The sequence below is a fragment of the Lampetra planeri genome, chromosome 11 (genome assembly GCF_965212315.1).
Source record: "Lampetra planeri chromosome 11, kcLamPlan1.2.h2, whole genome shotgun sequence".
Classification (NCBI taxonomy): Eukaryota; Metazoa; Chordata; class Hyperoartia; order Petromyzontiformes; family Petromyzontidae; genus Lampetra; species Lampetra planeri.
Window position 1 is genome coordinate 336,221 of NC_136117.1, and position 16,071 is coordinate 352,291.

The window sequence follows — 16,071 nt, forward strand, 5'->3', positions numbered from 1 at the left end:
GTTCAAGCAGTGATCAGCCACGGCAGAGGTAATGGTTCTGCCGTGTTTCAAATCTGCCTTGTGTTCGCGAACACGGTCCGAGACATGTCGTTTAATTTCCCCAATGTATATTAGTATCTACTGACTATATTAGTACCTACTGACACTATAGTAGTAACTACTGACTCAATAGCAGTATCTAGGACTCTATAGCAGTATCTATTGACTCTACAGTAGTATCTATGGACTGCAGTAGTATTTATTGACTCTGCAGTAGTATCTACTGACTCTACAGTAGTATCTACTGACTATAGTAGTCTAATTACAGTAGAGTCAACCTGCGGTGTGAGCGGACTAGAGGCTATGGGAGGTATTGACAGAGGAGTCAGCCGACAGTGCGAATGGACTAGTGGCCACGAGAGGTAATGACAGGGGTATTAGCTTGCATTACGAAGGGATAGGTGGCTACGGGAATGATCGAGAATAGGAGCGTGGCCATGTGACGGAAGAGAACGGTAGAGTCTGCTGGTGGAGCGAGCATCTAGAGCCAGCGAGATGGTTTGAGAATGGGGGCGTGGCCTCTGTATATAAGGGAGATGCGCGGGATACCCGGGGCAGTTGTAGTGGGGTCTCCGCCTGTTCGAGTGAATGTGTCTCTACAATAAAGAAACCATCTCAAGACAAGTGTGTCAAGTCGTCATTACAGTAGTAACTGCACACATTGGGGAGCGGGGGAGAAGAGAACATCACGCTGTTCAGGATTTACCTCAGCGTGTGCTTGTGCAGCAGTAACTGTGCTTATTTTTTCCTTTTTGGCATTTTTAACGTGAAGGAGAACCTCCCTTCGTCGCCGCTCAGCAAGCTTGTTTGCGTTGCTAGGGGCGACCATCAGTCGGCATTTCCGTGCATGCGCCGGAGCGTGCATTGGCACGTGCTCAAAGTTATCATTATGATCAGCGTGCATCAAGTGTGATTTTATTAGTTGACATTGGACTAAGGGCAAAGACAAATAGCGAGTTTTCGTCCAGGGGCTTAGTTTGTTATATATGTGTACTTTGTTAAAACTTAAACCCAACAGTTTGTCAGTTAAAAGCTTGACAAGTGTAGTGAGTTCAACTGAGTCGCAGATGTACTCTTGAAGGTAACAAATGTATTTAACACCAACACACGGGGTAACTACCCCTTAACAGAATAGCAACCTATGGTGGTGACCACCAGGCTAACTACCATAATTACAATGTAACTAGCTACTACGGACTGGACCACAGCTCGTGTCCAGGTGCACGTGTTGGAGACTCCGTAGAACGTAGACGTAGACGAAGGTTTCTTCAGGATGAACAACCACGCCGGTCCCTCTGGGAGACCCGGCTTATATTCTCTGCGGCGTGGCTGACTCCGCCCTTGGCCACGACCACCTTCCAAAATCCTCGAGCAGGATCTGGACCCCGACCACGTGACCACCCTGAGCCCCCACTTGGGGCTCATTTGTAGACTTAATTGGTCACATGTTCTTTCGGGTTAATCAGAATGCCAAGGCCTTTAGTAACCCCATTGCTATGTCCAGCACTCCCACACCCTATCCTGTAGGGCCGGCACTGCACGCCAAGCGTGGTGCCATTTAGCGCTATCAATCAGCACTCACCGAGCCCCTGTAGGGCCGGAACGACACCGACACCATAGTGGTATCTGCGATGTCGTTACACCGCACGCCATGCCTCTCTAGGGCCGGCACTACACAGTGACATCTCACGATGTCGTAGCACTCAGCCGTCCCGGTTGTCAACTCCCCCTTCAACAAATAAACCCAATGAATAACCTCTTGTGTACCTCAACAAATAAATACCACAACCCATCTATACAATATGTACACTTTACTCGTCGGTTCTTTCGGTAAAGTCACGTAGGCATAACATAAAATAAAATACTTATGTGACTTTACCGAAAGAACCAAAGAGTATGGATTTTTGCAGTCACGAAAGTTTCAAATCAAGAATGTACACTATATACAAATATACAGCAACTAATGGGGAAAGGGGACAAAAGTACAGAAGAACAATAGGCAAAACAAAGGAAGAGAGAGAAAGATAAAAAAAACGCAGTAACACGTGAACCTCGGGATCTGCTCCACCACCAGCATATCCCACCACAACACCCGCAAACACCATGAAGGCCAGGTTCAGCCAATAACTAACACGGCCTGCTGAGTGCGACAACCAACTGACGGTGTGGAAGCGTGTGTGTATGGGGATCACGGGTACACACCTCAGCTCGCTGGACACATCTGACACTCGGCCCCTGCGTAGTGGAGATGGGATGAATTCATGCAGTGCGATGAAGGGCTTGAGGCGAGAGGGATGTACGAACCAACTCCGCCGACCCCACCAAATTTGAACACACTAGGGCTGAACGACCCGAATCACATCAACTGGCCCCCTCCAGGATTAAAAAAATGTGTGTAACGTACCCACTGGTATCTGTGGACAGTGCAGCCAGGCTCTGTCTGCAGAAAGACTGAGACCCCTCTGGAAGCCTCTCATGCTTCAGAAAGCCTCTGAAGAGTAAAGCGCATGGAGTCTGAAATTTCGATTTAGCCTTGTTTGGCGCAGGTCGTAATTGGATATCAATCAGGGGGTCGTGTTTTCTTCTGTACATTAAAATAATGGTGAGTAGCCAGTGGACACGTGAGGGGCCATTCTATAGGCAGCCAGGACCCTGGGAACATGCAAAACCCAGTCAAGCTGGGACTCGCTGACCTCATGGCTCAACATGGAGGTCAGAGTCCTCTGCAGCCGCTCCACCATTCCATCTGTCTGGTAGTGGTATGGCAACGTACGTACTTTCTTTTTTCCCAACAAGTCGCACACCTCCCGCAGCAATTTAAAATATTTTCTTTTGCCCTGATCGGTCAAAATACGCTCAGGGGCACCCTTGTCCATCATATATCCATCGAGAAATGCCTCGGTGATGGCCGCCCCGACTGGTTGTAAAGCGGCCAGGCCATTGGCCAGCGCGAAAAATATTCGACGCCCACTAGTAAATACTTATTCCCACGAGGGATAGTAGGAAATGGACCATGGATATCGAGAGCGACCAGCTCATTTATTCGGGAGACCTGAATTAATTACAACGGTGGACAACAGGGCTTAGACGGGGGCTTCCGCTACGCGCACTGCACACACCCCTTCGATAGCGACATCTCTGCCATGCCAGGCCAAAAATAGTCGAGCTTAAGTGTGGCTAGCGTCTTATGCACACCCAGGTGTAACAATCAGTCGTGCACCGCTCAGATGACTTTACCCCGTAGGGCAGTAGGCACGACAATGTTGTAACGGCGCAACCCTCCATCCCAATGCGTGAGCAATCCACCTCTGTGGATGACAGAGGCTACACCCTGTCGATCCCCACCCCACTCCGCCTCCTTGACACGGCGTCTTAAATTGAACAGGGAAGCGTCCTCAACCTGGAGGCATCTCCACTCCGCATGGTCCAAGCCAATAACGGCGTCACGCGCCATGGGACCATCGGCCCTCTCAGAGGAGTCAACCTTGGCTGACGCCACAAGGGGAGGAGGTGAGTCCTCAGCAGGCGCCTTACAGCGCCCAGAGCCCGATAAACATGCGCACCCGTCGCTCAATTGTAATTGTGACAGGGCATCCGCGTTCGTGTGTCGGGTATCTTTGCGATAGGAAACAGTAAAGGAATAATCCTGGAGGACGTCCAACTAACGTGAAAGTTGGCCAGATGGCTGATCAATTCATAATGCATACTGTAGCGCTGCATGGTCAGAGTGCACCTCAAAGCATCTGACATAAAGATAGGGGTGATACTGTTGCACAAAAAAAACAATAGCCCAAAGTTCCCGGTGTGTGACACAGTACCGTTGTTCGGCCGGAGACAGCACTCTGCTGCCATATGCGACAACACTCTCGACACAATTGACAACTTGAGACAGAACAGTGCCAATTCTGGTGTTGTTAGCATCTGTATCAAGGACGAACGGCAAGGAAAAGTCGGGGTATCGCAGGGGAGGGGCGTTCACCAAGCCATCCCGGAGCGCAACAAATGTAGCCTCCTCCTCCTCCTCCCAATGGAACTTCTGACCCTTTGCCATCAAGGCGTGGAGAGGTTTCACGATAGTGGCGAACCCGGCGACAAAACGGCGGTAATAAGACGCAAAAGCAATGAAACTGTGCACCGCCCCCACCGACGTGGGGGTAGAACAAGAACGTACACTGGTGGTTTAGTCTGGTTCCGTCGCTATCCCTGATTTACTGACTATGTGATCAAGATACCGAACAGATTTTTGGAGCACGTGATGCTTCTGCGGTTTAAATTTGAGGTTCGTTGCACACTTTTAAGAAAAACAGCACATAGCCGTTTCAGATGTTCTTTGAATGTACGGCTAAAAACAATAACATCGTCGAGATATATCAGGCACGAGTCCCACTGGAGGCCAGGTAGAACCAGTTCCATCAATCGCTGGAACATTGCCGGCACGGAATGAAGACCCATCGGAAGTTAATTAAATTAAAATAAGATTTGTGGCGTACGAAAGGCTGTCTGGGCTTCGAGGATTCATCTAGCGGCAACTGCCAAAATCCGGATAAGAGGTCAAGAGTCGAAAAATAACGTCCTACTGCTAGAGCATCCAGGAAATCGTCTATCCGAGGAAGAGGGTACGCGTCAGCCACAGATCTTATTAAGCTTATGGAAGTCAGCACAGAAGCACAAACTACCATCCTGCTTTTTGACAAGAACAACCAGGGCTCCCCATGGGTTGGTGGATGGTGAGATGATATCGGCGGCCAACATTTCATCAACAGCCAACCTTATGTGTTTTTTTCCATAGGGCTCAGCTGGTAGGGGTTCTGCTAGATGGGAGCGGCATCGCCCATATCATTATGGTGACTCAAAAGCGTAGTGCGGCTGATGTCAAATTTGAACAAAGTGTATCCATCCATTTGTCATCAGAAACTTATTCCGGCTTTGTATTCGACATGACGCCCACACCCCCAACGATGTTTCCCACGCGAATCGTGGCCGACGCATGGGCTAGTACGGTGCCCTCCTGAATGACAGACATATCCAACCCTGCATTCAGGACTTGAATGAACGGTTCCTGGTCATTGGATAAAAAAATTCTGGGCCCCCGCCAATGTCAACCCACGAATGGCTTTGTTTGAGGGTCCTAGGAAGATTCCTCCTGCAGTCGCCTCCTGGTCTAATGGCTTGCGCAATCGTAAGGGAACCAACATCTGCGTGCCGGGGGGAATCTTTACGGTCTTGTACAGTAGCGTTGGCTGTGCACAATCGAGTGGGAGAAGGCAAAAAGGCCATTCGACGGCCCGAAGGTAACTCAAGGCCACCTTGATCTATCAACATTTTCAGGGGAATCTTCCCCAAGAAGTCAGTCCCAAGCAAGCAGGGAACAGCAAGGGACGTTGATACAAGAACTGGTCCCGTCAATTTGATATCTCCAATGCACACCTCCGCTGTTATTGTCCCAATAATGCCCAATGATCCGCCGTTTGCGGCAAAGCACGGAACCCCGACAGGACATAGGGTACGACATTTAGTGGGAAAAATGTAAAAAATCAACTCGCATGCACCAGTGTCGACGAGCATTCTAATTTCAACCCCCTCTATCAATCTGATAACAGCAGATGAACCTGCAGTCATGTCAACCACTCTATGGGCCAACTCTGACCACTGACCCAGTTGGAGTAGCCAGTCAGCCTGAGAAACATCCGAACCCTCATGCACCGACACATAATTGGAATGAAAACCGACCGGACGCGACAAGTGAGGTGGATTCAGGGGCCGAGTGCAAGATGTTTCGCAACTCGCCTTTGGGTATAGTGGAGTGGAGGATGGTCGGGCGGACGACGGCGGTGGTCCTGGGAGGCGTCGTCGCGGCACGCAGCAGCCCAACGAGACGTGTCCCAGCAGGCCGCAGTTGTTGGAGCTCATGATGAACTCGCTTCCAGGACGAGGAGAGGTCTTTCACCATCGAAGTTGTTCATCCCGTCACACCATGCCGTCCCCTCACCAGCCTCCACCTTGGGTCGATGCGCAGGCTTGGATGGGCTCCACATCTTCGGATGTATCACGCGTCTCAAGAGGCACGGTACATGCCACCAACCCCTTATGTTGTTTGAAGAGCTGTTGCACCTGGATGCATCTTGCAACCTTTGAGAAGACAAGTCACCTTCGTCGACGACCGGCAGAACAATGTTGAGGTCCTTTGCCAACGTCAACATTCTCTCGAGGACCAGCGAGTTGACTCCGTCGTGGTCTATCTTCGGGAAGGCAGCCTTTGCTAGCACCAATAGTGCGCTACGGAAGGTGAGGGACATCTCGACCTGCCTCTTTCTCCGCGCAGCGAACCTATGGCGCACATTTGATGGCAGTTTGTAGATTACCGCCATTTGAACAAAGGCTTGATGCAGCGTGGCTATCTCCGACGATGGAATGTTGAGAAATGCTGCTAAGGCATCGTCATCAAGCGTGGCGGGCAGCGCTCTCAGTGCCTCTGCCTCCGTCCACCCCGCCAAGTCACTGTTCATCTGGAACGGCGCTTGAAGGCCACCCAGTAGCCTCCGGCGGCTGTAAATTATTTAACAAAGGGCAGTCGTCACCTGAGAGATGGAATGTCAACAGGCGAAATCGACGCAATCTCATATTTGGCGGGCTCTGCGCTCCACGAGCAAAATGGCGACCGCTTGTGCGGGCTGCGCCACGGAAGTTTCCCGTTGGCGGGAAATGGCGACGGGATGCTCGACCCCAGGCGGCTGCGGTGCTCTCTCCTCCACTGCTGGCTCTTCACGTTGCAGCGACGATCACCGCCATGGACTCGAGGAGTTCCGTGAAGCGGGAGCAGAAAGTGCGGCACTCTCCCTGATAGCGATAAGCTGTCGCTGGGATGTTCGTCGCGATGCTCCACCGACAGCACCTCACTCCATTTCTCCGGGGTCGCCATTCCAGGGGCTGTTTGAAGAATTATGTCTTTGTTGTCCGACGTCCTGGTATATAGTGTGCCTCGTGTAAGCATAACCTAACTCGGTTATTTTACTAACAAAATAATATTTGGCCACTTTCGACACCAGTTGTAGTGAGTTCAACTGGGTCGCAGACGTACTCTTGGAGGCAACACATTTATTTAACACCAACACACCAGTGACCACCAGGCTGACTACACTAATTACAACTAGCTACTCTGGACCGGACAACAGCTCGAGTCCAGGTCCACATGTTGGAGACTCGGTGGAATGCAGAACGTAGACGTAGACGAAGGTTTCTTCAGGATGAACAACAATGCCGGTCCTCCGGCTTATATTCTCTGCGGCGTGGCTGGCTCCGCCCTTGGCCACGACCACCTTCGAGAATCCTCAAGCACGTGACCACCCCTAGCCCCCACTTGGGGCCCCTTTGTAGACTTAACTGGTCACGTGTCCTCTCGGGTCAACCAGAGTGCCATGGCCTTTAGTAACCCAATTCCTACGGCCGGCACTCCCACACCCTATCCTGTAGGGCCGGCACTGCACGCCAAGCGTGGTGCAACCATCGCTATCAATCAGCACTCACCGAACCCTCTAGGGCCGGTACTACACCCACAACATAGTGGTATCTGTGATGTCATTACACCGCACGTCGTGCCTCTCTAGGGCCGGCACTACACAGTGAAATCCCACGATGTCACTACACAAGAATAGGCATCTACACACACAGACAAAAATTACTCTTATATGTGTAGGGGTGTTATGGAGGAGCTGTATGTGTAGGGGTGTTAGAGAGAGAGCCGTTATGCATGGCAGCTTATGGGAAACAAACACAGTGGGCGGGGCTACGTGAGTGCACGGGGGGGGGGGGGTGCTCTCAACGACGTCCGCACCAGGCAGCCCGGGGCCCCATCCCTCAGCGGGGGTGGAGTATAAAGGGGGATGTGTCAGAGGGCTCGGGGCAGAATGTTTAAGTAAACTCTTGAAGACCGAAGGCTGCCTAGCTAGAACCCTGGACTCTCCTGGGACGCCGCCCTTGTCAGGGCCGCGCAGGACCGAGCCAGCGGCGTGGTCCCGTGAACCAGAGCCAGGACTCTGGGACTCCGGGTACCGTAGCCCGACTGACCAGTGTCGGGCCAGACAGCCTCCCCTAGCCCAGTATTTGGAGGATTAGGAGGCAGGCTAGGGGTAGCTAGCCGTGTGTTCCCAGCTATCCGGGTGAGGGGGCCGATACCCCCTCCAGTACTGTATGTCCCCAGTGACTGTTGTGAAATAAATACGTGTGTCTCTACTCGGGTGTCCACGCGTCCTCAACGGTACTACATCTGGTGACAGAAGTGAACAACAACGAACATGGACACGCGCCGAACAGCTCGGGCCGGGGTGCAGGAGGCGGAGGACACCGCGGGAAGTGCGGTGCCAGAGACGGCTGATGGAGGCAACGAGCAGCCGGGGCCGAATGCATCCTTACCGGGGCATCGGGAGGAAGGGGAGTCGCCATCCGACGGACTTCGGCTGGCGCACGCGAGGCTGGCGGAGCTGCTGTATGCTGCTGCCGCCACACTCGAGAGCATCACTCGGCTGGGGGCTGCTGGACCGCCGCGGGGCGAGGACGGCCGACGACCGTTGCGCCTTCCCGCCATTTCTACTGACTACAACTTTGAATCTCCCGCCATCGCTGCAGCAGCTGCCGAGGGCGTGGCCAGCCTCAACCTGGGGTCCGACATCGGCCTCGCAGGGGCTGCCGCGTCACCACCAACGGACGGAGCGTCACCATCAGCGCGACAGGCGATTCCATCTGTCGTTCGTGCCGACGCTCAGCCGAGTTGCGGGGACAGCAAAGCGCGGGCCTCCACGGCGATCGCTGCGCTACACCAAAGGCTGCCCCCGCTGAAAGAGTTTGTAGCTGAGGAGGGCGACTGGGGGGGGTTCCAGCGGCGCTTCCTCGCGCGCCAAGAAATGGCGGGGTGGTCGGACGCCGAAGCCCTCTGTGCGCTGCCGGCGCTCCTCGACGGCGACGCCCTCGCCGCTCTTACGTCGGCACCGAGGGACAAGCGCTCCACTCTTCAGATGGTGCTGCAGTTGCTGGCTGGGGTCTACGGACCTTCGGCGGAATGCAGACAGCGATTTTACGATCGCCAGCGGGGTGCAAAGGAGTCGCCCCTCGCCTACCGTATGAGCCTTCTGGCGTTGGCAAAGACGGCCTTCCCTCGTATGGATGACCAAGGCGTGGACGCGATGGTCACTGAGAAAATTCTTCTGCTGGCGGACGACCTGGACATCGCCATCGTCGCACAGGAGGACACGGAGATTGGTTCCCTCCAGACGGCGCGGCTCCTCCACGCTAACCTCCTGTCACAGCGACGGAAGGCCAGCAGGGCAGCGGCCGGGCGTACGGTGGCTGCCGTCACCCCCCCGATGGAGGAGGTCTACGCCGCCGACTTCCGACAGCAGCAGAGGGTGGGAGTACGGGCGGGCCGGGATGGGTCGGGCCGCTCCGACCGTCCGTCATCACCGCCTGCGCTCCCGCGCTGCTATAACTGCGGCATCCGGGGCCACGTCGCCTCGGGGTGCCGCTCTTCTCGACAGCGGGGGACGACGCCTCGCTGGGACGCCGGCTCTCCTCCTCCTTCCAAGCTCCATCAACATGACCCGGCGAGTCGCGGCACCCCACATGTTTGGCCAAAGCACACACCCGTTACACACAAGCACACCGCAACGAACGGGGGGTCAACATTGCGCACCGTCGGGCCAACACGCACCACTATGGGGACCCAAATGGAACCCAGGCAGTGGTCCGTGTTGGCCCACCGCGTTGTGGCGGCGTCGTCGGGGTCGTTGGCCGTAGTAGGGCACATTGACGGGGTCGAAGTGCGTATCCTCGTCGATACAGGAGCGTCGGCGACTATCATTTCGGAACTCATATACAACATTCTCCCCGTCCAGAGTCGTCCTTTGCTACCGGTTAATGTCCCATTCTACGCTGCTAACGGGTGCTCATTGGGTATCATGGGTCAGATTCGCGCACAAATTTCGATCGGTGATATTAAATTGTCCGGCCCCATTTTTGTTTCCTCCTCGCTGGCGGTTCCGTGCCTGCTGGGGACGGACTTCTTGGGCAAAATGCCAATTCGGATTTTGATTGATCAAGGTTGCATTGAGCTCCCGTCGGGACGACGGATGGCGTTTTTGCCTTCCCCTACTGCGGCTCGGTGGGCGTTCGCGACGATACCGGCGTTTGTCGTTCAAACGGTTCGCGTGCCGCCGGGGGCACAAATGTTGGTGCCCCTAAAACTTCGTAGGCCCTTCGCTAAGGGTGTTGGGGATCAGGGTGTCCTGCTGGGGCCATCTAGGGCCGGGGTTAGCGGGCCGCATTTAATTCCCGCCCAGACCATCGTAAGGGGGGACGGGGACCCTTTCATCGCGGTCCTCAATGTGGGGTCGCAGGCCGTGGTAATTCCTCAAGGGACCGTGCTTGCTCACACAACGCCGGTGCCCTGCGAGGAACCTGTCGCCAATCACATTGGCACTGCCACTCTGCCGCTTCCACATTCGGACACCGATGAAGGGTGGCTTGAGGCGCTTTGTGCGGGATCGACGGACCTGTCGGATGTAGAGCGTCAAAAACTTAGGACACTCCTGCGCGAATTTGCCGACGTGTTCAGTCAGAACAAATTCGATTTAGGCTGTACCCATTTGCTGCGTCACCATATTGATACGGGTGACAGCGCGCCCATACGCCAAAATCCCTTCCGGCTGAGTCCCGCCGAGAAGGACCATGTCAAATCGGCTGTTGATGACATGTTAGCCGCCGACATCATTTCTCCCTCTACCAGCCCGTGGGGAGCGCCGATCGTTCTGGTTAAAAAACAGGATGGATCGTTGCGGTTTGCGTCGATTTTCGCCGCCTCAACAAAATTTCCGTTGCTGACGCATACCCACTTCCCCGTATTGACGAATCGCTGGACGCCTTGGCGGGGGCGCGATTCTTCTCCACATTGGATTTGCTTTCGGGATTCTGGCAGCTTCCTCTGGACGATGAATCTAAGCCTAAAACTGCATTCCGTACACCACATGGTCTCTTCCAATTTAACTGGTTGCCGATGGGATTACACTCGGCGCCGGCGACTTTCCAGCGATTGATGGAATTGGTTTTGGCTGGATTGCAGTGGGATTCGTGTTTAATCTATTTGGATGACGTTATCGTCTTTAGCAGAACATTTGACGAGCATCTCCAGAGGTTGCGGGCCGTTTTCCTCAAAATGCGGGCTGCTAATTTGAAATTTAGACCCCAAAAGTGTCATTTATTGCGCGAATCGGTACGTTATTTGGGGCACATCGTTGGACGCTCGGGTATTGCTACCGATCCCGCCAAAACGCAGTGCGTCAGCTCCTGGACGACTCCCACCTCGGTGGGAGAGGTCAGGAGCTTCGTTGGTTTCGCGTCATATTACCGACGCTTTGTCGCGGACTTTGCCACCATTGCTAAGCCCCTGCACGCTTTGACGTCAAAGGGGGTCCGCTTCCATTGGGGACAGGAGGAGGAGGCTGCGTTCCGCTCCCTTCGGGACGCTCTGGTTAATGCCCCTCCCCTGGTTTATCCCGATTTTTCAAAACCCTTTGTGCTCGATACCGACGCGAGCAACACAGGTATTGGGGGCGTGCTTTCCCAGGTGGTTGAGGGCGTGGAACGGCTGGTCGCGTACGGTAGTCGAGTGTTGTCTCCAGCGGAGCAACGATATTGTGTCACCCGTCGGGAACTGCTGGCAATTGTCTATTTCATCCAGCAGTACCGACCATATCTGTACGGGCAGCGTTTCACCGTCCGTACAGACCATGCGGCGCTACAGTACGCCCTGCGAGTCCAACAACCATCGGGACAATTGTCTCGATGGCTGGAGGTTCTCCAGGATTTTGATTTTGAGACCACGTACCGTAAGGGCGTTCGCCACACCAACGCGGACGCTCTGTCGCGCATGCCAACCACCCCCGAATGCGCATGCCTCCTGGGGTCGGGTCGGTGCAGGCATCCTGGTGAAATGCCTGTTCCGGTTTTGGCGGCTGCTGACGACGCAGCGTCAATGACGAATTCCATCGCACAACAGGGATCTGATTCCCTGTTGGGGTTGCCTGCCACGGAATGGGGGCGTTTGCAGATGGAAGATACCTCCCTCCTTGCGTTGCGCCGCCGCGTCGGGGACCGGGGGCGGGGGAGAGGTGATGCCGACGCATGGGAAATGCTCGGTGGGTTGTTAATGCATTGGGACGGGAAATCCCATCGACACCGGCTGGTGGTCCCTTCGGGGTTACGGGGTAGGGTGGTGTGGGCCGCTCACGAGCGCCTCCTCCACCTGGGAACCCAAAAGACCCTGGCCTTGCTCCAACTTGATTTGTTTTGGCCGGGCATGACAAGGGATGTCGGGGATCTGTTAGGGTCGTGCCCTAGGTGTGCGCAGCGGAAACCACCAGCGAGGGAGTCGAACCCGCCCCTGCAGTCTATCAGGGTCTCCCGGGTGAACGAACTTGTCGCGCTGGATATTCTGGGACCGTTCCCCGCCACCCCCAGGGGAAATAGATATTTGTTAACCGGGGTGGAGTACTTCACGCGCTGGCCTATGGCCTGGCCCCTGGCCAACCAGTCGGCAGCAGCCATCGTGGAGGCCTTTGTCCAGGGATATGTCCTTGACAAAGGTGCTCCCGAGCGGCTGCTGACCGACAAGGGTAAAATTTTTTCTGGCAAATTGCTCCAACAGGTCTGTGAGATCCTGGGCACGAAAAAGATTCGTACCTCTCCATATCACCCACAAACCGACGGGATGGTCGAGCGATTGCATCGTACCATCATGTCGATGTTGTCACAGCAGGTTTCGGACTCACAGACAGATTGGGACTTGAAAATTCAGGGGGTCCTGGCAGCGTACAGATTGGCCCCCCATGCTGCGACGGGATTTTCCCCCTTCTTCTTTATGTATGGCCGCGAACCTGACCCACCTGTTCGGGCCCAGCTGCAGATCCCAGCGCCACAGGGAAAAACTCAATTGGCCGAACATGTTAAATTTAACCTGGAAAAATTGACAGAGGCGCGGGATGCTGCCATGCAAAATTCTGACATGCGGCAGAGGGCTAATGAGCGCCTCAGACTGGGTCGCGCGCATGTGCTACAGTGGAAGCCGGGGGACAGGGCATGGCTGCACTGTCCCCAGGTACCACTCGCGACCTCCTCAAAACTGGTGCGGCCGTGGCGGGGCCCCGTCGAGGTGGTTGAGGTCCTGAGACCTCAGTGCGTACGCATTAAATGGGGGAAGCGCCGGTGGTTTGTACACCCCTCCAGGCTCAAACCCTTCGTTGCGGTGCGAGGTCCCACTACACACGCGCGTGGCCAAACATGTGGGGGGGCGACCGACTCAAAGAGTTCGTCTCCGCTGCTCTCGCCTGATGCGTTGCCGGCTGTCCCGCCCCCAGGTGCACCGGGAGTGACGGGCTCACGCCCGACGACCCCCACGGGGGATGCCGAGGGTCTTGCGACGTCAACAACAGACTCACTCGGAGATGGACACTTGCCACCCGACGGCCTGCCGGCCGGGGTTATCCCGTGTGACGGGCCTGCGGCGAGGACGCGCGCAAAAATGCGCAGACTCTTGTGACGCACGGAGTGAAAATGGGAAAAAAAAAGGAAAAAAAGAATTTTTTTTTTTTTTGAAATATTTTTTTTCCTGTGTACGTTCACATGTTATGCTCACTGTGTGCGGCGTCGGTGGTGTGCTCCTGGCACATTGCATTGTGCGAATGTTGTGTTCGCTGTGTGTTGTGTGTGTGCTGGGGGGTTTCCTGAATAAAAATGTATATACGTTGGTTGTACGGATTTTGTATTTATTCGGGGGTGGGGTGCGTCGGGTTATTTTCCCTTCCTGTTGTTCTTCTCGTTGCGTTATTGTTGTAAAAATGAGGCACACGCTGGGGGATCGAGGGGTGAATAAACTTTTATTGTCAAGGTTGCAGCCGGGACGGCTGCGAGCTGTACAGGGGGGGGGGTGATGTAGGGGTGTTACGGAGGAGCTGTATGTGTAGGGGTGTTAGAGAGAGAGCCGTTATGCATGGCAGCTTATGGGAAACAAACACAGTGGGCGGGGCTACGTGAGTGCACGGGGGGGGGTGCTCTCAACGACGTCCGCACCAGGCAGCCCGGGGCCCCACCCCTCAGCGGGGGTGGAGTATAAAGGGGGATGTGTCAGAGGGCTCGGGGCAGAATGTTTAAGTAAACTCTTGAAGATCGAAGACTGCCTAGCTAGAGCCCTGGACTCCCCTGGGACGCTGCCCTTGTCAGGGCCGCGCAGGACCGAGCCAGCGGCGTGGTCCCGTGAACCAGAGCCAGGACTCTGGGACTCCGGGTACCGTAGCCCGACTGACCAGTATCGGGCCAGACAGCCTCCCCTAGTTCAGTATTTGGAGGATTAGGAGGCAGGCTAGGGGTAGCTAGCCGTGTGTTCCCAGCTATCCGGGTGAGGGGGCCGATACCCCCTCCAGTACTGTATGTCCCCAGTGACTGTTGTGAAATAAATACGTGTGCCTCTACTCGGGTGTCCACGCGTCCTCAACGGTACTACATATGTAAGATAGGAAACCCATGCAGAACAGGGAGAGAACATTCAAACTCTGGACACAAAGGCGCTGAGTCGGAAATTGAACCGAGGACGTTATTTACGGAGGCCAAAAGTGTTACCACTGCACTACTCTGCTGCCCTATCTAAACACAATATAAATATACATATTGATTTGGAAAAGCTAGTTTAAAACATATGTTTTTAAACCAAAAATGTGTCTCAGTGAACACTGCTGTGGCTGCTCCGTTGACCTGAACAGTCACTTACAGTTGTTTGAACAGCATTTTTGCTTCATGTCTCGTAACCTCACTACTCCCCCTACTTGTTTTTTGGTCTGTGTCAGCAGAGAAGTTGCACAACATTCCCAACAGTAACTTGAAATAAAAAAAAAAGTATTTTTATGTTACATTATTTGGTGATGCTGTATTAAAAGTCGTGCTAAAGCACAACTAACCAAAAAAGCTCACATTGTAAATAACACTGCATTAAAATAAAATACCATGGGAACCTCATTTGCCAGTAAAAATATGATAATAGTTTTTTTACCCTTTTATCTGGCAACAAAACTGACACCTTTTTACAAGGAGTCATGTTTGTATAGACCGCAATACCTGCAGTCATAAAACAAACAAAAGACATAACTGATAATGTGCACTGTCCTTGAAGTTGATTGGTCCACACCCGAGACAGCTTTCCTTAGAGCCTAGTCTCACATGGGTTGGACCAGATGACGCCAAAAGGCGCACAACTCAAAGACAATGCACCATCAGAGTATGAGAGCTCGGGGTAAGCATTTACACCATGGGAACCTCATTTGCCAGTAAAAAATATGATAATTGGTTTTTTACCCTTCTATCTGGCAACAAAACTGACACCTTTTTACAAGGAGTCATGTTTGCATAGACCGCAATACCTGCAGTCATAATACAAACAAAAGACATAACTCTGATAATGTGCACTGTCCTTGAAGTTGATTGGTCCACACCCGAGACAGCTTTCCTTAGAGCCTAGTCTCACATGGGTTGGACCAGATGACGCCAAAAGGCGCACAACTCAAAGACAATGCACCATCAGAGTATGAGAGCTCGGGGTAAGCATTTACACCATGGGAACCTCATTTGCCAGTAAAAATATGATAACCCATGTGAGACTAGGCTCTAAGGAAAGCTGTCTCGGGTGTGGACCAATCAACTTCAAGGACAGTGCACATTATCAGAGTTATGTCTTTTGTTTGTATTATGACTGCAGGTACTGTGGTCTATGCAAACATGACTCCTTGTAAAAAGGTGTCAGTTTTGTTGCCAGATAGAAGGGTATAAAACCAATTATCATATTTTTACTGGCAAATGGGGTTTTTCCTCTTCATCCAGAGCCACTGACTGCTGCCTTCTGCCGCCTCCGATACGGCTCTGATTGCCGAACGCTAGCTCTGGCCCTTAATTCCCAGGTTTCTAAGCAGTCTGGTTGTAGATGTTGCCACAAAACCTCTGCAG